At 36.6% G+C, this 22387-nt stretch overlaps 1 long non-coding RNA gene across 4 annotated transcripts in view; it reads left to right on the forward strand.

Moving 5' to 3' along the window:
* Nucleotides 1-18705, forward strand: part of LOC139164113 (uncharacterized) — a 91951-nt gene extending 73246 nt beyond the window's left edge. For 2 of the 4 annotated variants that reach the window (XR_011558579.1, XR_011558580.1), the window contains exons 3-5: nt 3590-3733; nt 7527-7591; nt 17192-18705. This is a non-coding gene — a long non-coding RNA (uncharacterized lncRNA). Of the gene's footprint in view, nt 1-3403; nt 3734-7526; nt 7592-17191 lie in introns of those variants that run through there. The other 2 variants (XR_011558581.1, XR_011558578.1) reach the window with 2 other exon arrangements.
* The last annotated feature ends 3682 nt before the right edge of the window (nt 18706-22387 follow it).

A 22387-nucleotide genomic window follows, 5' to 3' on the forward strand; every position in this document is an offset into this window, starting at 1 on the left:
TAAGCCAATAATTACACACTTTAATATTTTTAAGTACTAAGTTGAAGACTGACTATCAAAACTGAAGCTGGGACTCAGTGTAATTTATTCTAGTCTTGTGTAACAATTCACAGTAAATCTCCATGCATAAATAGAGGGAAAGCTGGTTTTTCAAAGGGAAAAGTACACTATCAATGGGGTTTTCATGATTAAATGATGGTAATAGTTGAAAAGGCTTTGAACAGTTGGCATTTCTTTTATCTCTAACAAACTGCAAGTTCAAATTTACTATCTTGTGTACAGCAAGGGTTGGTCAAGTGAAGACATTGTCAGTCTTTAATTATTATATACCTTTGTGATACATGCTTACAAGCACATAGACCCTCACCAATGTCTAAGTTGCATTTTAGAATTATGATTAAAGTTAAAGTTGGATGACTTACAGAAATTTTGGGACTATGCAATTGCTCAGTGAAGTATTCTTATTTTAAGTAAATCTTATTCTCATCAGTTGGGTTACTCTGAAGATGTAGGATTGGTGTTCTCATGATAGTGCTGTCTGCTTGGATGGTTGTCAAATTTAACTAGTGTGATTAATTGGCAGAATATGTTAATAATTTTCCAAACTATAAAAAGTAATTGTTAACCTTATACTAGTTAAAGTACTTTCCAGAAAAGAATCTGACTCTGTGTGTGTGTGTGTGTGTGTGTGTGTGTGTGTTTGATCTCCCCATTCAGATACTGGGTCCAGGCAATGGGTCCAGATGGCATCCACCCCAGAGTTCTTAAAGAACTCAGATCTGTCCTTTCTACCCCCCTGACTGATTTGTTTAACCAATCCCTGTTAACAGGAGAAGTTCCTGAGGATTGGAGAATGGCCAGTGTTGTGCCTATCCACAAGAAGGGCAGTAGAGAAGAAGCTGGTAACTACAGGCCAGTTAGCTTGACATCAGTTGTAGTTAAAATGATGGAGACTCTACTCAAAAAGAGGATAAATCAGCACCTAAAAAACAATAACTTATTGGACCCAAATCAGCATGGCTTTACTGAAGGCAAATCATGTCAGACTAATCTCATTGATTTCTTTGACTATGTCACAAAGGTGTTGGATGAAGGTGGTGCCGTGGATATTGCCTACCTGGACTTCAGCAAAGCCTTTGATATGGTTCCACATAAAGAGCTGATGGATAAATTAGTGAAGATTGGACTTAATCCCTGGATAGTTCAATGGATTTGCAGCTGGCTGAAGCGTAGACATCAGAGAGTTATTGTTAACGGCGAGTATTCTGAGCAGAGTCAGGTTACAAGCGGTGTGCCACAAGGGTCTGTTCTGGGTCCTATTCTTTTTAATATGTTTGTGAGTGACATAGGGGAAGGTTTGGTAGGAAAGGTTTGCCTATTTGCCGATGACTCTAAAGTGTGCAATAGGGTTGATATTCCTGGAGGCGTCTGTAATATGGTAAATGATTTAGCTTTACTAGATAAATGGTCAAAGCAATGGAAACTGCAGTTTAATGTTTCCAAATGTAAAATAATGCACTTGGGGAAAAGGAATCCTCAATCTGAGTATTGTATTGGCAGTTCTGTGTTAGCAAATACTTCAGAAGAAAAGGATTTAGGGGTAGTGATTTCTGACAGTCTCAAAATGGGTGAGCAGTGCAGTCAGGCGGTAGGGAAAGCAAGTAGGATGCTTGGCTGCATAGCTAGAGGTATAACAAGCAGGAAGAGGGAGATTGTGATCCCGCTGTATAGAGCGCTGGTGAGACCCCATTTAGAATACTGTGTTCAGTTCTGGAGACCTCACCTACAAAAAGATATTGACAAAATTGAACGGGTCCAAAGACGGGCTACAAGAATGGTGGAAGGTCTTAAGCATAAAACATATCAGGAAAGACTTAATGAACTCAATCTGTATAGTCTGGAGGACAGAAGGAAAAGGGGGGACATGATCGAAACATTTAAATATATTAAAGGGTTAAATAAGGTCCAGGAGGGAAGTGTTTTTAATAGGAAAGTGAACACAAGAACAAGGGGACACAATCTGAAGTTAGTTGGGGGAAAGATCAAAAGCAACATGAGAAAATATTATTTTACTGAAAGAGTAGTAGATCCTTGGAACAAACTTCCAGCAGACGTGGTAGATAAATCCACAGTAACTGAATTTAAACATGCCTGGGATAAACATATATCCATCCTAAGATAAAATACAGAAAATAGTATAAGGGCAGACTAGATGGACCATGAGGTCTTTTTCTGCCGTCAGACTTCTGTGTTTCTATACTGAGGTTTGTTAAGTTTCAGTGCTGTGTCCCTTAAAATTCAAAATCTAATCATGTTCATGATTTGATCATAAGACATTGCCCAAGCATTGTATTTGGAAGAATGGCTATACAGTACTGAAGAATAGTGTACTAACAATACTTGCTTTTATCCATTATGTTTGTGATGTATTCTGGATATGTAGAATTAGAATGTACCCCATCATCCATAACCACAATTCTTTTGCAGCACATCATTACTTATTGACATGGTTATTCAATGTAATATTTGTGATCCATAGCCTTGCATTATTTGTGGTAATAAGATTATCATATGGAAGAATTATCTGCTCTATCACATCTGGTACATGTATATTTATTTTGCTTCATGTTTATACAGATTATATATGATGGAAGTGCTGGCCTATGTGCCATTATTTACAACTGGAGTAAAGTCAATGACACCTGCACTCATTCTAATTAGGTTTCTAATTAGGAACTGAGATTTAACATATCATATAGCTAATATCCTCACAAGGTTATACCAAAGTCTCTTGATGAGAATCTGCTTTTAGTTTAACAATGACAGAGTTGTCAGAAATTCAATTCCAGGACCAGCTTGTTGCTACCCTTTAAAATTTCTACTAGTTTAGGATTAGTAAACAAAGAATTTAGGTATTTTAAAGTCCAAGTGTCTTATTATGCTAAAGGTGAAGATTAATTTAAGCAGATATTCAAATAGCTTTATTTATTTATTTGTAAAATTTAAATTACATCGTCAAAACATTCAAGTTTTTTGTGACAAAAAAGGGCCTGCTTGCTTTATTATAGTATATATGGAGCAACAGCATTATTTGGTAAGGAGGAGGGTTTTTGTTGTTGTTGTGGAATATACGTGTGCATTTTCACTTTTCCTCTCTGCTCTCATTTCAAGAAAAGGCAAAAGTTGCATATTCCGTTCCTGGCTCGCTTCCAGGATGGACGCCAGGTCGGCGGGGTGGCGGCGGTGGAAAGTGAATATCGGGAGGGGGAGGGGGAGCGCGCATTGGTCAGCCCCATTTGCCGGAGCCCCCTCGCTTGTCTTTTGTCTGGGAAGAAGCAACGAGCTCGCGGATTGGCTTAAAAGGCCTCCAACAAGAAAGCAGCCAATGGCAAGGCCGTGAAGCCGGCTGGCAGTTTGAGGATTGGTTGGCAGTCTCGGTTACTAAGCGGGACCGAAAAGGAGGCTGGAAGGTGCGCGCGGGGAGCGGGGGTGGTGGTGGTGCGGTGCGTAGAAGTTAGGAACGAAAATGCTTACGGAGCCCGTCTCCCCTCGTCCTCAATCCGTTCTTTTCTGCCCCGTTTTTACCCAGAGGTCTTTCAGCAGCAACGCGAGCAAATAAACCAAATGATACGCGTCGAATGGCAGCCATGACATTTGAATACTCCTCAGGACATTGGTAGCCTTCCCGATCGGACCGTCCCATATACATAAGAGATACGAAAGTACCTGAATGGTGAGTTGGAGGGCAGTGTTGGCGGGGAGCACGGTTTCAAGCTCACGATAGCCTCGCTTCCCACCCTTTCACACTCATCCTAGCTTGCAAGCCCTGGTGCCCTTGACAACAGAGATGATGACGAGAGAACTATATAGCTTTACAGAAAGGGCCAAGTTCGGTTCTGGCGCGATAATCTTAAATCCCGCTCAGGGTTTCAATTGAACACAGGTCCTAGGATAGAGAGAGATTTCTTTCATGTATTTTGAGATTTCGAAAATAGAGAGATGAATCTTAGATAATGGAGTCTTAAATAGGCTGTTATTGGAGGGACCAATATTCTGAATTAAGATAACTAAAGAGAGGAAAGAATATATTTTGCATAAACAAACAAACAAACAAACAAACAAACAAACAATATTCTGCATTTGCCATTAAAAGTCTGACATAGATTGATAGTTAGGAGACAACTAAGATAGCTCTGGCCACGTTTCCTTAGAAGTAAGTAAGTAAGTAAGTAAGTAAGTAAGTACGTACGTACGTACATACATACATACAAGTAAGTACGTACATACATACATACATTATTGCCATTGTATGTATATACACAGTATACCCATACAGCAAAATTCACATGACACCTAAATACCAGTCCCAGCACACATAACAATCCCCAAAATCATGCCCCGCCCACCACAAATTTCCCACCTTGAACCACCCAAACATCTACACCAGTGTTTCCCAACCTTGGCAACTTGAAGATATTTGGACTTCAATTGCCGAAATTCCCCAGCCAGCGAATGCTGGCTGGAGAATTCTGGAAGTTGAAATCCAAATATCTTCAAGTTGCCACGGTTGGGAAACACTGATCTACACAACAAACCAAGTCATTTGCGTTCACAGAGAGATACAGTGGTAGCTCTACTTAAGAACGCCCCTACTTAAGAACTTTTCTAGATAAGAACTGTGTGTTCAAGATTTTTTTGTCTCTACTTAAGAACCATTTTCTACTTAAGAACCCGAGCCCGGAAAATTCCCAGGAAATTTGAGAGCGGAACAAAGGCCCGGCCAGTTTCCTGCCAGTCCCCCTTTAATCCTGGCCATCTGGGCTGCCAGAGGAGCCTTTTGGTGGCATTTAAGGAGGCTTTGGCAGTCCAGAGCGAACAAAGCATTTTCCTTTCTCTTGGCACTTGAACAGGGAATAAACCTCTGCCAGCGCCCAGAGAAAAGAAACGCTCCCTTTGCTCTGGGCAGCCGAGGAATCACCACAGCAAAGGAAAGGCACAGGCTACCAAGCGAGAGAGCGAGAGGAGAGGGGAACCCTTCAGCATGGGAAGGAAGAGGCAGCAGGTAGCAGCAGCAGCAGCCAGTGTGTGGGAGGCAGTGTATGAGGCAGCCTCGTGCCGGGTGTATTGGAGGCACTTGCTCCTCCTCGCCGTCTCAGAGTCCCTCTTTTTTTTTTAAGCCTTAAAGTTTTGGATTTTTTTGATTCCCCTCACCTCACCTTCTTCCTTCAGCAGCGACTCTCCTCCTCCTCTTCTTCTTCCTCCTTCTCCCACCCAAATTCTGAGCTTTTATTTATTTCCTAATGGGCTTGCATGCATTATTTGCTTTTACATTGATGCTCCTACTTAAGAACCTGGTCACGGAACAAATTAAGCTCTTAAGTAGAGGTACCACTGTACTTCTAATTGCAGAACTGCAGCCACCTTTGTATACATACTTAACTTTTTCTTGTTAGTACCCCAAATCTATGCCCTAAGTATATTTATTTCAAAGTAAATTTCACTGAACTGTAAGGAAGCATGTTTGCAATACATTGCAACTTTATGTAGCATTTATACACTTTGTTATCTTGTTGCAGCTAATCTGAAAATAAAGGTGCAAGCTGAACATCTAATCAACCTCAATTTAATACTGGAATGTTTCTATTATCACAGTATAGATGGGTCTAAATAAATTAACTCTGAGAAAAAAGTGGGAATCCTGGACATTTCTGAATAATAGTGGAGCAGATTGTAAGATTGAATGCATCTACTTAGCAAGAGGTGGAATCAAAGTGGCGTTGAATAGGGTTGGACACAGCTTATAATTTTATAACTGTCTGAAAATGCCTGAGTGAAATACGTGCAAAATTCATAGAATTTATCTCTGTATATCTCTACTCAACTTACCTGCAAAGAAATGTCCACATATAAAGACAGAAAACTTAATTAGCATGTTTCTTGAAATGTTAAAAGTGTTGCTTTTTTATGTACTGTAGTTTATTGCTGTAAAAATTAAGAAACCCATACTTTTTCCAAACATATTTTTCTGCAAACATAAAGCAGCAAGATATAGTGAGTGAATAAGCTTCTTGCTAATCCAAAGCTGATGTTTTGATGTATGATTAAAGTGAGCAAATATTCTGTTGAATATTTAGAAGCCTGCGTTCACTTTTCAAAATCATGGCAATAGAGAATTTGAAGTTTAAAACTACTGCTTAAATAATTCACTTAGAAAGTTATTAAAAGTACTATGTTGCTATACTAAACTTATTCTTTACAGGAGAATTGCTTAAAATTCAGAGTTTGATTCAAAATAATTCCACTAAATAAATTATGTATTATTATTTACTGTTTAGTGAATCTGTGATTGGCTACCAAGTCATCTTTTTTGTACATTTTTCAGAAATTATTTCTGAAGTGTTTTTCTACTTTTCATTAGAAAAGTATTTTCTAATTTTTCATTCAAAAATGTTTTTCTACTTTTCATTAGAAACAGAAGATTGACGACAGAAAAAGACCTCATGGCCCGTCTAGTCTGCCCTTATACTATTTCCTGTATTTTATTTTAGTTCCAAGCATCTACCACTCTTTCAGTAAAATAATATTTTCTCACGTTGCTTCTAGTCTTTCCCCAACTTACATTCTTTAATGCAAACTACAGTTAATAAGAAGATGGCAGTTAATACAAATATATTTCTGAGATTAGATAACATTGATGAGGTATTCTTTCTAATATATGCTTCAGTACATATTTGTACAACACAGTCATATAAATTCTTAAGCAAGTTTGATAATTTTCTAAGACTGTTTTTATAACTCCCACAGCTCTTGTACCTTATGCATCCTAGATAGAAAGAATAATGCTAATCATTAGTTGAATATATTTTGCTTTACACTAATTTGGATACTAGTTACTAGGCAGAAAATGTGCTTGCAAAGTGGAGATTACTTCATACGAGATGAAAGTAAAGCAGAGGGATCTCTTCCTCACCATTCAATGTCTGGCCTCATTTTTCCACAGAAGGATTCAATATATTATTTTTTATATCTAGTTCTAATTTATTAATATTATTATTTATTTATATATGTAACTATAATAAAAGCTATTTTGCTGAAAGAGCAGGATGATATTTTATAAAAATAAACTTCAGAGCCTGCATTTGAATTCCATATACAATTCATCCATGCAAGATCAAGTGCCTTTATTCTCATTTTTTTTATCACAATGTCCTTTTCACTAAAATATAATATAATAGGAAAACTGACATACCGGTAATTAGCATTGAATTGCTGTTGACCTTCTATTATGAACATATCATATGACCTGTGCTAGCCCTAGAAATGTTCACTGAATTTAGGTCAGGTCATTTTCACTGTAATTAATTTCCTATTGCTTATAATTTTTTATCTCTTATGTACAATGGGTATTAGACTCCCATAAATGTCTGATCAGTACACAAGGTTCAAGAGAACTTTACTTCATGGCAACGGCCACAGGATTATATGTCTGAAAAGATAATAGAATGTTTGTATGTGTCTTTTCACAGGAATGCAAAGTGACATACATGCTCCATGAAAGAGATTGCACAGATACTGGTTGGCTTAAAGACAGGTGAGCTTTCGTGGCTACAGTAGGCTTGATCCTGAATCGTTTCACTTCTGGTCAAACCTTACAGTATATTTTACTATACTTTATGGGGATACTATAATTATAATAACAGTAACATTTAGGAATATGTACATTTAAATTCTTATCAGTATAAATGCATCCAAGTAAACTTTGAATAATATCCAAATATCTTGTTAATAGAGAATATCTTCTATTTTATGCAGCCCAAATTTGTCAGATTTCCTCTACTGTACTGGGGAATACTGCAGAACTCCATGATCTATAATAGTATGATGATGATCTTAAAAATATAAAATGAATAAAATCAACAATCTGCCTGCTCTCTGATACAACAACAAGAGAGCTCAAATTCTTTTTCATTTCCTTGCATCTAACAATTTCTACTTTAAGGTGACATTAAATTTTAAAGGCTTGAGCATTTTCATGTACTGTAATTTAGAAAAAGACAGAAGAACTTTTAACAGAATATGTATTCTGGATTCCTTTTGGATAATATTATAAAAATATGATAACCAGTAACCTATTTTAGCTCTGGCAAGCTCGTAGAGCATAGAGTCAAGAGAAGAAAAACAAGCTGTGCAGTGAATTCCATGTGAATACATAGGGAAGTAAGCCAACATTTGTACATTATGTTAATCACAGGTTAATTTCAACCAAAGCTGGTTAAGTAAAGCATTACAATTAAGTTTTTATACCTTAAGTCATAAATCATGCTTTGTATGCCTTGGGCTTAGATTCACAAGTCTTCAAGCTCTTTAATTTTCGCACTAACTTCTTGATGAAATCTAGGATCTGTAACCTAGTAAAGCAGTATGGAATTGATAAAGCCCAAAATATAATGGCATTTGCACATATAGTAAAATGCTATCTATTGAAATTACAGCAAGGTGGGTCACATTTAGAACCTGAAACTAACAGTGGCACAACAGTTAATGTCAGTGGGGCACATTATTGAAAGACCCAGTTCCCTAGAGAAAGTTCTGATACTGGGAAAAATGGAAGGAAAGAGAAGAGGATAACTAGCAGCACGATAGTGTAGATGGATTAAGTTATAGAAGTGATGAGTTAAAGACATGGTTAGAAACATATTGTCATGGAGAAAATCTATGTGGTTACCAAGATTAATACTGACTTGATGACATATAATCAATCATGTTAGTAGGTCGATCACCAAACATCAGAATGGAAAACCAAAGTAAGCCTTTTAAATGTTGTTCTTTGTTTGGTGCCCTTGTTTAGCCAAGGAATGACATTTCCCATGTGTAAAAAGAGTTAATTGTCCTTTAAAGTATGGGGAAAGTAAAATTACCAATTTAAATCACTTTATGTTAAGTAGTTAATTAGTGTTAACTAAAGCATATACAGTGTTCCCTCGCTTTTCACGGGGGATGCGTTCCGAGGCTGCCCGCGAAAGTCGAATTTCTGCGAAGTAGAGATGCGGAAGTAAATACACTATTTTTGGCTATGAACAGTATTACAAACCTTCCCTTAACACTTTAAACCCCTAAATTGCAATTTCCCATTCTCTTAGCAACCATTTAGATTATTACTCACCATGTTTATTTATTAAGGTTTACAGTATTTAAAAAATATTTATTAAAATCAGATGATAGTTTGGTGATGACATATGACGTCATCGGGTGGGAAAAACCGTGGTATAGGAAAAAAAACTGTGAAGTATTTTTTAATTAATATTTTTGAAAAACCGTGGTATAGACTTTTCGCGAAGTTCGAACCCGCGGAAATCGAGGGAACACTGTATAACCTTTGCTGAGGTGTGCTTAGGTGTAATAATATTGTAGATTACACACATTATATACATAATGCTTGGAATTTTCTAATATCTACGGAGAGGGGCGGCATACAAATCCAATAAATTATTATTAAATTATTAATATGCCAGTTTTTCAAAAAGATAGCCAAAAATTCCCTTGTTCTTGGAAAGGTTCTGATGCAGGTTGCCTCACATATTTAGTAGAAAAAATGTGTATAACAAAAACTCAAATCTTTTTACTTTGACCTAAACAGGGAAACCATTGTAAGTACAGTATAGAGAGGGAAGCAAAACGTCCTCAGGATTAGATTAATTGATGTAATCTATGATAAATTCTTTTCTATCTATAGATACAGTTACTCTAATTGTGAAAATAAACCCATTGATTAATTCAAAATGAAAATATTTGAAGCAGCGTAACCTACTTCAATATTTTTTACAGTATGTCATGGCAGGATCTCTCTTTCTTCTCCACCTGTAACCAAAAAGAGATGGGAGTTGGGGGAAAGAAGGAAAGAAAAAGTGAGCTTTGTAAGAACAAGTTCTTTATTGCATGCCTAGTAGGGTGTGGGTATGGATCAGGGGTGGGTTCTTCCCAGTTTGGACTGGTTCGTTCAAACCAGTAGTGACCCTTTGGTGACATCACAATGACATCACCAAATCAGTTCAGTCAGTGCGTTCCGTGAACACTATCATATTTAAAAATTCTTCTGAGCATGCGCAGAAGCTGAGTTTTCAGCACTGTGTATGTGGTTGCCATATTGTTTTTTGGGGTTTTTTGGCATTGCACAAGGCATCCCCCTGAGCTATGGGAGGAAGCGAACCAACAGTGAGGTAAGTTAGAACCCACTCTTCGTGTGGATATTCATTAACAACTACAATTTAATTGCGATCGCTAGCATTGCCATCAATTATACTGGAAGTTGTGAGTAACATGGTCAATTAATTTTTTTAACAGTCTACTTTGATCAAAGGTTTTCATTGGAACTTTGAAAGGGTCTATTTTCAAATTTTCCAAATTTGATTTCTATCCTATTCTCTTTTCCAAGAAATCGAGAGTTTTTCTATGGGGATCGTCCTTCATTTTATCCCCACAATAGAATGCTTATGAGGTAGGCTGAGCTGAGAAATAGCCCAAAGTAATCCTTTGAGTTTTTGAGGCTAAAAATAATATTCTCAACCTAATCCAACAAGTGTATCATTATACCAGACTTCATTCCAATACAGATTATACAGTATTGCTACTCTATATCCTCTTCCAAATTGGTAAAGTACTCATGGCTACAGATTGTACAATGAAGTGAAGTTCCATGTAGTTCATAAAAACCTAAAATGATAAATAGTGTTGCTCAAAATAGATATTAACAATATGGGTCTATTCATAAGTATTGCCAAATTCACCCAGACTTACTCTTATATTAGCAAAAATCAGGTTATTTCATTAATGCAGTAGCAAGGAAGGGAAATGGATGAATGGCTTATTTATTTCCTTCCTTCCTTCTTTCCTTCCTTCCTTGACTTGTGTGCCATTCTGGTCATAAAGCCAACTCTGACAGATATATAGATCTGAATACAGTAATTGGATTAAAAACATGAAACTAATTTTTAAAAACCCATAATAAATGTATAAGAAATTGTTGAAATACACACAATATTCCCCTACAAGAAGAAGAAAAATGAAAGACACCAGACTCCAGTGATTTGCTGAAACATCATATATTACTGGTTCAGGAAAATCCAAGAATTGGAGTTATTGTAATCACTGGAAAATAGTATTCCAGAAATGGCTGTGATTGAGAAGGCCAAATTCTGTGATTCTTGGAGATATCCGTTACAGATATAGGAATCAGCAATGATCTTTTTCTCTCACTAGATGGGCAGAAGCCATTGGGAGTAAGAACTCTTGAAAAGAACCAGGTCTTAAGGTATAAAGGCTTTTGAAGGTGATATCTCATTTTGATGTTCATAATACAAAGTCACACAAACAAAGCAATTTGGGTCATAACTGCTTGAGCTGCTGCATTCTGGACTCGCTGAATTTTCTAGGTTTAGTTTAGTTAGTTTAGTTTATTGTCATTGCATATGGTGCAATGAAATTAAATGCTGTTTTCAGTGTCCATTATAACTAGAAAAATAAAAAACACAAACATACACCCTTTACATTCTGTATAATTGAAATTGAAAACCTGATGTTGCACTAAACCATAGAATTCAGTATAGTATAGTTATTGTCCTGGATAGAAGCTGTTTTTCAACCTATTTGTCCTTATTTTATTATCCTGTACCAGCTGCCAGATGGTAATAGTTCAAAAAAAGAGTGCCCAGGATGAGATGAATATTTAAGAATATTTTAAACTTTCTTAAGGTAGCATGAGCTATAAAGCTCTTCCAAAGAGGGGAGAGGGCAGGTAATGATCCTCTGAGCAATGATGTTAACCCTCTGGAGTGCTGTCCTATCTGCCACTGTGCAATTGGCAAACCATACACAGATGCAGTAAGTTAAAATATGGTGCAGCTGTAGAAGACCATCAGCAGTTTTTCATTGTTGTTTCCTGAGAACTCTCAGGTGATATAATCTCTGCTGGGCCCTTTTGACCAGTGCTGCAATGTGAGTGACCCAGGTCAGGTCCTCTTTTTTGATAACACCCAGAAACTTTGCTGCCAGGCATGGGGAAATTGACACCTCCCCTAAATACTGCTTTATGTATGGCTTAACTGGGTTGTGTAATTATTTTATTAATAAGGGTTTTTTAATTGTGTTTTTAAATATTGGATTTTATAGATTATAGAGAGAATAATCTGCTTATATAAATTCTTCATTTTGATATGGAATTTCCTTTAGTCCCATGATTGAGCATAATCAGTGGTAGATAAATTATTTGAAAAGTTTTCCACATTCTCAGTAATATAGCATGCTAAGACAAGATGTATTTTAAAAAGAAACCACTTGTTTTAGGAACTTTGTAAATCTAAATTCCTGCTGTTTTGGATAATGTTTTCACGTACATGAAATATTATTGTTTTATTTGTAGTCTTTGATCCCATAGTCCTCCAGAAAGTGTTAAATAGATTTTATTTCACTCTGTGGTTTTATTTATGCCTTTCTTTTATGTACCAGGTTGCATTATTTTGCGTTTTCATTCTTAACTATACTTGAAAAATCCCTGATGTTTTGCATGAATTTTTGGTAAACAAATATAATAGCAATAGAATCTTAACTGCTCCCCCCCACCAATTTTAATCCAACAAAAAGGTTTGGATGAGTAGAACCCTTATATATGGATATGTATGTGTGTATAAAGTGTGTAAGTATATCAATTCTGTGACACATTTTGGCCTAAAAGATGTCTATGGAGATTCTCAGTCATCCAGGTCATAGTTGTCTCGAAGGTGATCTGGATGACTGAGAATCTCAATAGACACGATTTAGCTATGCTCTTTGGGATGAACACCCTTTGAATGGGAATATGAACAAATTTACGGAAAAATTGCAAACTACAGGAACCATTTGCACTTCAGTTTGAGAAAAGTATACAAATGACCAACTGTTTGCAAGGAATATAAATCCTTCCATTTCCCACCCTCCAGTCAGAGTTGAAGAAGCTTCTTAGATGAGAAGCAAAACATCTTCAGAAAAAACTAAACAATCCCAAGAAAGCCCAGTTGCCTCTTGAAAAAAAAGCATCTTTTTTAAAAAATATATTTTTATTGATTTTTAACAAGTTTAATATACACACAACATAAAACAGTGCATGGTGAAAATGCCCACCACCCCGACACACACACATACCCCCACCACCATATCGGGGGTGTTTCTTATATAACCCACTGTAAGCCAAGAGCAAATTATCTATTTACATATTATAGAGTGATTCCAATTTATTTCTTGTAGCTTGGTCTCGGATTCTACTCGTCATATATCTTCTTACTTTGTCCCACCGTCCCATCAATTGTTTCAATTCAGCTTCATTATCCAAATTTATCCTTTTTTCCATCATTTCAAATTGAATATGGTCCACCATATACCTGTACCAATTTTGCATTGTCCATTTTGTCGCATCCTTCCAACCCAAAATTATTACCGCCTGAGCGCTTTCTATTGCTGCTTGTTTTATTTCTCTAAATTCTCCCATCGCATTGCTTTTAACTAATACTGCCATTACCTTATGATTGTCCATTGTATATTTAACATTTTATTTATGTCCTCTTGCACTTTTTGCCAAAATTCCTGCACTATGGGGCATTTCCAAATCATATGCATAAACACTCCTTTATCTTGACAGCCATGCCAACAATTACCCCTAACCTTCTGCTGAAAGTGTGCGAGTTGAACGGGAGTATAATACCACTTATGTAATATTTTCCTTCTAACATTTCACCACTATATCATGTTTTTCTCACTTTGTAGAATATGCCATTTATAATGCTTCATTTAAGTCTTTTAAGAGGTGTGACCTAGTGGTGAGATTCAAATTTTTTTTACTACTGGTTCTGTGGGCATGGCTTGGGGAGCATGGCTTGGGAAGGTTACTGTAAAATCCCCATTTCCTCTCAATTAGCTGGGACTTGGGAGGCAGAGATTAGATGTGGGCCCGGCCATTAAGGGGTGGTATTTACCGGTTCTCCAAACTACTCAAAATTTCTGCTATCACTTCTCCAGAACTGGTCAGAACTTGCTGAAACCCACCTCTGGTGTGACCCAAATTTATGGAAAGTAAGTCCCCTACTTTTGAAATGCTGTGATAAGGATTCAGTTATATTTTGAGTACCATAATTTGAAAATACTGAGATGATAGTAATAGGGAAAACCAGAGTTTGATTTTAAGTATTACCCAGAAGACCTTGGAAGAGAAGAGTGCCATTCAGACCCCACTGACAGATACGTTATTTTGACATCTTTTCCAACAAGTAAGATAGATATCTGACCTAGGTGGGTAGTAAATAAATCTAAGAAAAAAGGCCTTCAGGAGGTAAAAAAGTTAAACAAAGTCACATTACTTCATAATATGTTGAACTAAATATTCAGAGATGTACACCCCAAAAATCCTTACATTGAAGGTAGCATATTGCTTTCAGTAGCATTCTTTCAGTTTGATCTTTCAAAATGGCCCATTATTCCACCATGCACAGTTGTCTGGTTTCTGTCATTCTTTTAATACATTTTTAAAATGTTAAAAAAATTCTCCTATCTGTGGAAAATGAATTTTTCTTGGCCCTCTTTTCCTAAGGAACATAGTCAGGAAATGAGGCAGAGGATCTCTTAACATGAACGTGAAAATTGCATTTGAAATAATACTTTTTGCAGATCTGTGCTTGGTTATTGTTGTGGTTCAGCCTGGGACCCCTCCGGGAATGGCTGATTTGCTGTCGGTGTCCAGCTCAGAGGCTGAGGACCAGGAGGGGCAGACTGACGAAGAAGCTGAATCCCAGGCTGAAGATGAAGGACAGCCAGAGTTCCACCAGGGGGAGCTCTCCCCAGCAAGCAGCCTGGATTCCCTGGGGGAAGATGCTAGTGACTTCATAGATATGCGACAGAGGAGAGCTAACGAGAGAAGAACGCAATTGGCTAGGTATTTCCAGCATTAGTGGTTGCAGCTGGGTTTGGGTGTGGTGCTCTTGGGAAAGGATAAAAGGTGGCCCCACCCTTCCTGGCTTGTGGAGTTTTATCTTGGAGATTCGTGAGACCTGTCTGTGAACTTTGGTGGCTACAATCCTGGTTTGTGCCTTGGACTATTGAAACCTTGGGGGGGTGTGCCAGCAAGCAGCTTGTGAAATTGACTGGACATCAGGACCCTGTTGTACGTATCTGTAACCTGTCTGCTGTGAAGACAGGTTTTCCTTTGTGCTTATTTTTTTTCCTGCTATAAACTACTTTTGGATTTTACCAGAGTGTCTGGCTGTTTTTTCAGTGGGTGTGGAGGTCTGGGAAAACCCAGACAGAACAGTTATCATCCAGATTAAAATTCTGCAAAGAAATATAGCCTTTTGCAAAATTAAATCTATTTCAGTGGCTATATTATTTCTTATTTTTTTCTTTTTTTATTAGAAATAGGACTATCATTTTGAAATCTAGTCATCATATAAAAATATGATACCTATATTTGATACATTCAGTTGGATGTATCAAATTTTAACAAACAGTTGGAAAATTTTAAATAAACTTAGTGCTTCCATTCACTTTTGTAAATTTCATGAAAGTATGCATTTTCTTTTCTCTTCAGAAGAGTAAAGCACATCCAAAGTCTGAAGAATGTGCTGAAAGATATTTTTCTGAATAAAGAATAGAATAGAATTCTTTGTTGGCCAAGTGTGATTGGACACACAAGGAATTTGTCTTCGGTGTATATGCTCTCAGTATACACAAAAGAAAATATATATTTGTCAAGAATCATGAGGTACAATAAATTATATTTTGATAGGAAACCCAGAATTAGGTGTAAGCCGAGTATCTTGGTCCTAGAATTTTTGTCTCTGATTTCATGAACGGTTTATTTAACAGGGCTGTGCAAATCATAGGAAACAAATATTTGCAACATGCTGGACTGCTAATGAAGAATCTCAGTTTCAGGACCTGCAGAACCTGATAGTTTGTAATTGTATTGACATTTTATTTTCTATGATGTAAACTGCCTAGAGCCTAAAGCCTGAAGATTAGGCAACAGAGAAATTCTGAGATGTAAATTAATAAAGTTACAAATAAGTATTATGCCCTTATGCATGCATTCATGTCATGTGACATCACAACGCATTCACAAAAGGAGTGCTTCTGCTCTCTGAATTGTTAAAGCAGCTTAGCAAAAATGAAGGAACTTGTGGACCCCTTTGATTAGTGGGGGGAAAACCCCCAGTATTTACATTTATGTTTGACTGGAAATCTTTTATAAACTTTTTTCATGAAATGAAAAAATGCACATTATTTTTGGTTTTGATGATTAGAAAAAAAAAGTCTGGATAATAGACGTTTTTTTTGTAATCAGAGAGTAAGGGTTAATTTTGTAATTGTATGTATATTTGCTGCAAAGGAGCACAAGCTTCTTACTGTTCCTTTTCCCCCCTTTCTGTCTGCACTGTTTCTTTGCTACTTTATGTCATTAGCTTGTTTTGGTTTGAGGTGAAGTGGCGCAGTGGGTAGAGTGCAGTACTGCAGGCCACTAAAGCTGACTGCTAGATTTGCAGGTCAGCGGTTCAAATCTCATAATCGGCTCAAGGTTGACTCAGCCTTCCATCCTTCCGAGGTGGATAAAATGAGGACCCGGATTGTGGGAGCAATATGCTGGCTCTGTTAAAAAGTGATATTGCTAACATGTTGTAAGCCATCCTGAGTCTAAGGAGGAAGGTGGCATAAAAATATTGAATGATTGATTGAATGAATGAATAAATAAATAAATTTTCATGTCCTTTGTAAGAGTACACACACACACACACACACGGAAAGCCTATCTGGCTGTTTCAAAAATAGTTGTAGATATACATCAGACTGACCAGGGCAGCATCTGATTGCCAACACGTGGCTCTGTTAATATGTCAAAAGAATTACAGTATTCTATTTGTGCATGTTGCAAAACATCTCTTTCAAATGCTTTGATAGTCTATCAATGAGAAATCACAGCCTGTCCCTACACATTTTGAATTATTCTACATTGCTGATTCTGTGTAAACTTGCTCTTCTACAATTTATTTTAAAAGCTGGTTACTGTCCAGAATTGTTATTCGATGTAAGCTCAAGTTCAAAATCTATTTGAGGCCCCTGTGCTTATAAGTATAGTATGGTGTTATATAATGACTTTCTTTTTTATGTCATTCTCCAGATTCTGGAATTTTGCAATGCTGCATCTTCCTATCATAGTTTATAGTGCTATACCAGCTAAGAATCCTGGACATTGGAATTAATTTCCTTGAATTTCTACAAGGACAGCCGAAAGCCCACTGGTTACAAATTCCGAAAATTAAAATGCCACAAAATCTGAAAAGCATTGGATTGGAGAAGACTGAGCTATACAAATCAGTCCCCGTCAATAGAGACAAGCCCCAATCTTCTTTCCAATCATAGATGTTCATCTGAAGGTTCATCAATTTTATTTACAGGTTCTCACCATGGCCAAGGGCAGAGAAAGGTCATTACTATAGAATAGATGCATTTGTTCAACTAAGAAACTGTCAAACCCCTAGGGAACTGATGTTTTTAAAATTAGTTCAAAAGATTATGAAACCACAAACAAGTCTTGAGTTTAGATTGGACCAAGTAATCATGCGAGTTTTGTTTTTCTATGAGAAAAGACAATGTAAACCATGCAGTGCTGATTAATATACCAACATAGCATTTCACCCCTGCTCCTATTCCAAGAATTGCACATTATCAATTATGCTATTCTGAATTAGCCCTATGCTAATCAAAATAAGTAGGTTAACACATATTTACCCTTTTCTAGTTGGAATATAAAAACTTTTGAAAAGCCTAATAGCTCTTAAAGAACCTCATAATTATTATCTAGGTCTCTGAAACACATTTTCTAGTCAATCAAAATTTAAACAATATAGGTTTTGGACTGGGAAGAGTTTATATGTAGGTACCATAGTACTGCATTCTATGGTTAATGTACTGCATTCTATGGTTAATGGTTCTGATCACACATCAGAAAACAATAAAGGGAGAAATAAAATGAAGTAATGGGTACCTGAAACAGAAGTCAGAAACATTATGGTAGAACTTTAACCATGTAGATAAAATTAGGACAATTTTGCACAGGTTTAGTATTCTGTAGCAGGCTTTGGTAAGTGTGATGCTTCTTATTAAATTGTATTACCAAAGTGTGTTAGATACAGTATTGCATTTAAAGAAAAGTATGTGTGATAAACACCATATGCCTACTAAATCATCAGTGCCATGTGGTTAATGCGGATGAAAAACAACAGTCTGAAACTGCACAATAACTTGTTAAAATCCAAACTCTGAACTCAAAGTAAGTGTATCACATTGATTTCAGTAGAATTAACTTTTATATATTGCTGAATGGGACAAATGGAAAACAGCAGGTTACTTTAGTCTATTAGGTAATATTGATATTTAAGAGATATACTTCTTCATCTCTCACCCCATTTCTGGGGAATTGTGTCAGACTATCACATTGTTCATTATCAGAAAGAGAACACTGAAGTACACTTAGCTATGTCTACATGTGAAATTTCTAAGAGAGAGCTAGGAAAATGGCATCAGATTGAATTGCATGTGCAAACAGCCAAAACAGGAGAAATTATTAGCTTACTAATTGTTCTGTGCATGACCCTCGGATCAAAACCCCCAATTCAAAAATCCTTTATTTTATGAATAAGTCAAACTCTTTATTGATATAAGCATACATAACGAAAATAAGGTTTTAAATGGCCAAGAAGAAGGGAGTATTTTCTCTTTAGAGCTAAATGTCAACAATGTCCAGGAAAGGTGCCAAACTTGGCCTAATTCAGCATTCCTAGATAACACAGTCCATTTACCATTTAAGCATATGAATTTTGCTCACCGGAGTCCTGGTAACAAGCATCCAACAGAGAAATGGGTTTTATTGTGGCAGTAATCATGGTTTTAAAGACTTGTTCATGCACACCCCCAGTCTCACATCTCTACCATTGAAGGACTTTGAGTCCCCACACCCAATTTCCCAAGATCCTTTGCCTTTATACTCCCGGAAGTGATATCACACCAAGTCAATACACTAATACCTTTTACTATGCAAGTACCCTCGCCTTCTGAGCAATCTTCTATAGTGAGGGTCTATCCACTGACTTTCTACTCTAATGTCTTCCTCATTCTCCGACTGAGACCACTCCACTGTCATATCAGCCCCTCTAGTGGTTCCTCAGGTCACTTTCTCCCTCACTCTTGCCCTCTGCCTCAGCTGGCAAACCCCCTGGCCCAGGGTATCCAGAAGGACCTGGCTCATCCTCCTCAGAATTTGACATGGCCTGAGGTGGACAAGGAGCACTCACAACACTAATTAGAAATTAATTAGTGAGAAAACCACAAATACTAATGAAGAATAGTTCCACATAGATCTACCCTAATTTGGATTGCATTGCTTCATCAATAGCCCATCCAGGCCATAGATAATCCTTAAGGAGAAGACCGATTCCTTCTCCTGCACCAGGAGGTTGTACTCAGAGACTCATGCCCTGGTCACATCCTGAATGGATTATTGTAATGTTTCTACATGGGGCTGGCCTTAAAAAGTATCCAGAAGTTTCAGCCGATGCCACATGTACTGACGGGCAATTATGTGCACTCCTTAATTAGTTACATCTCTACTCTATGAGCTGCATCAATTGTCAGTTTGCTTCTGGGTTCAATACAAAGTGTTGGTAATGACCCATAAAACCCTTCATGATGTGGGGCCAGGTTATTTTCACAGTTATATTTTTACCTATTCCACCAGGTTAGAAGAAGAGATGCATTAGGTGTCCAGTGCCATTGGATCAAGGAAGAGAGCCCTTATTGCCAGTGTCCATTCTGAAATATCATTAGTTAAATCATCCACAACTCTCTTATTTTTTGAAATACTCTGAAGACATTGTCCTTTGTATTTTGCCCTATTATGTTTTATGGTTTTAATGTGGTTTTTAAATAGTTTATAAATTCATAAAACATTTTATAAAAGTATTTTTGAAGGGGAGGTAGTTGCTCAGAAGGTGTGGGTACTTGCATAGTAAAAGGTATTAGTGTATTGACTTGGTGTGATATCACTTCCAGGAGTATAAAGGCAAAGGATCTTGGGAAATTGGGTTTGGGGACTCAAAGTCCTTCAATGGTAGAGATGTGAGACTGGGGGTGTGCATGAACAAGTATTTAAAACCACCTGGAGTCACAAATGTGAGATGGGCAGTTGTACAAATTGAATGAATGAATAAGAAATAAATAAGGATCAATAAGGTATTCCCTAAACCTTTGAATTCTTATAAAAATGTTGTATTTCCACAATATATGAATCGTTCTTCTATCCAACTAAAATTGGTCAAAATTTGCTGAATGTGTTTTGTGTGTGGATATATGTGTGATTACTTATTATCATTTGTGAAAAAACTGATTTCATGCATTAAAGTGTGCATTGCTTGACCAGTATGAAAGCATCTGTATTTTCCACTATCTCTATTTATATTAGGCAATTCTTAGGACGTTATGGGAAAAGAATTTAATCTGAAAATTGGATGACAATTAAAATACTTCACTCTTACCTTGGGCATAGAATTTGCTTCATTATTTTCATAAATTGCAATTGCATTCTTCTGCAGCATTATAAAGTAAAATAGTCTTAGCTGGGCAACACTAAGCTTTAACTTGAGGTAAGGTGTTGATGAGGAAATGCAGATATTTGAAGAAATTGATAAAAATGTCAAAGGCAGGGGAAATCACTGTCATCCCAAACTACAGTTATGGGATTGCTTGGAAAGAGAATTCATGGAGGCGTAGAAAAATACTGGCATATTTTTATGAACATGCTAGAGCAAGTCCTTTTGGGAAGTCTCTTGAATAAGAATTTGAATTTTATTTCAAGCTTCTAAGTTATCAATTATCAAATATCAATTTTGTAATAACAGCAGATTTGGTGAATGCCTCTTTACCTATTTAATGAATACAAATGTTAAAAAATGCAACTGCAGGATGGAATCTTATGACATTGTACATACTCAGTTCCTCCAATCTCTTCTGATGAGAGATTTACCTATTTACCTGAGTTTATCAACTTTTTTGAAATCCAAGATCTATCTCTACCATAGTCAGGTTAAAGAATAGTATATTTCCTTGAAAAAAGAATGCATTTTCTTTTCTATTGCTTTTGTTCCTCTTGAACAAACTTCATACTTCAATTGTCATATTCCAATCACAGGAGTCATCCCACAAGGACTCTATTACAACTATTAAATCTTATTTCCCATACTATGAGCATTATTGTATAAAAAAATGAAGGCCATGAACTTTATGAGCCAATGTTCTTTCTGATTTTTCACTGGGAGATTTAGTGAGCCATAGTAACAGCAACACTCCCATTTCTTCTACACAAGTCTTTGTCCAAAGTTCTTGTTCAGAATGTTTGTCTTTCAAACCCCACAGGTTTCAATTTAAGAGTCTCCTGAGCAAACGTAACAAGCTTTGTCCAAGCATATTTTTATTAGTCTGTGTGAGCTACAACTCATCTCATGCTAGCAGTCCATCATTCATAACTCAGACCATGAATTCAGAAACCAAATAATTGCTGTCAATGTAATTTGAATAGCCAGTCATTCATTTTCAGTATTCTTTTTTCTTTTTCAGTCTTCTTTTATGAAGTATGGATGAGAACACTATTTTATCCCTTAGGTTCTTGAACTTATTCCCAGACTTTTAAGGTTTATGTTACACAATTATATAGTCACTTAGGTGAGATGTGCAATGTAGAAATGCCATCAATTAATAAAAAGTTACTTTTTATGGTATTATTTGTTCATACAGAAAAGGATAACTTTACGTTTTTGGTAATTCTTGTAAGTGATTCTGGTACATCCCTAAAACTTGTTTTTGGCCAACAGCATAGCTCATGAGCTGAATAACCAATTGCCATGATTCCTTATCTTCCCCATCGGCTGCAGCTGTATTCCCTTTGATTTCTACAGATTCAAAATCCTATCTTTTCTCTGACAGTGTCGTTTCCTTCCCCAGAAAGTTTAGTTAGTCTTATTTCTTTTGCATGAGCCAAAAATTGTCTTCTATATTTCCTGTTTCTATATTCATCCTTGGAAGTTGCTCCTTTGCTTCATGATTTTCTGTATAGAGAGTTGCTTTGTCTGCTACCATTTTAGGGACTAAAGAATACTGAGTTACATGGAGAAACAGCCTGAAATTTGAACTAAATGATTATTGTTTTGTTTATGTAATCTAATATTCCCAAAGTTTCACCTGCATAGAGGTCTCTCTCTCACACACAAATACACTACATTGGTGGCTGGATAGCATAGTGATTACAGCACCAACTTTGACATGA

The sequence above is a fragment of the Erythrolamprus reginae genome, chromosome 3, assembly GCF_031021105.1.
Source record: "Erythrolamprus reginae isolate rEryReg1 chromosome 3, rEryReg1.hap1, whole genome shotgun sequence".
Classification (NCBI taxonomy): domain Eukaryota; kingdom Metazoa; phylum Chordata; class Lepidosauria; order Squamata; family Dipsadidae; genus Erythrolamprus; species Erythrolamprus reginae.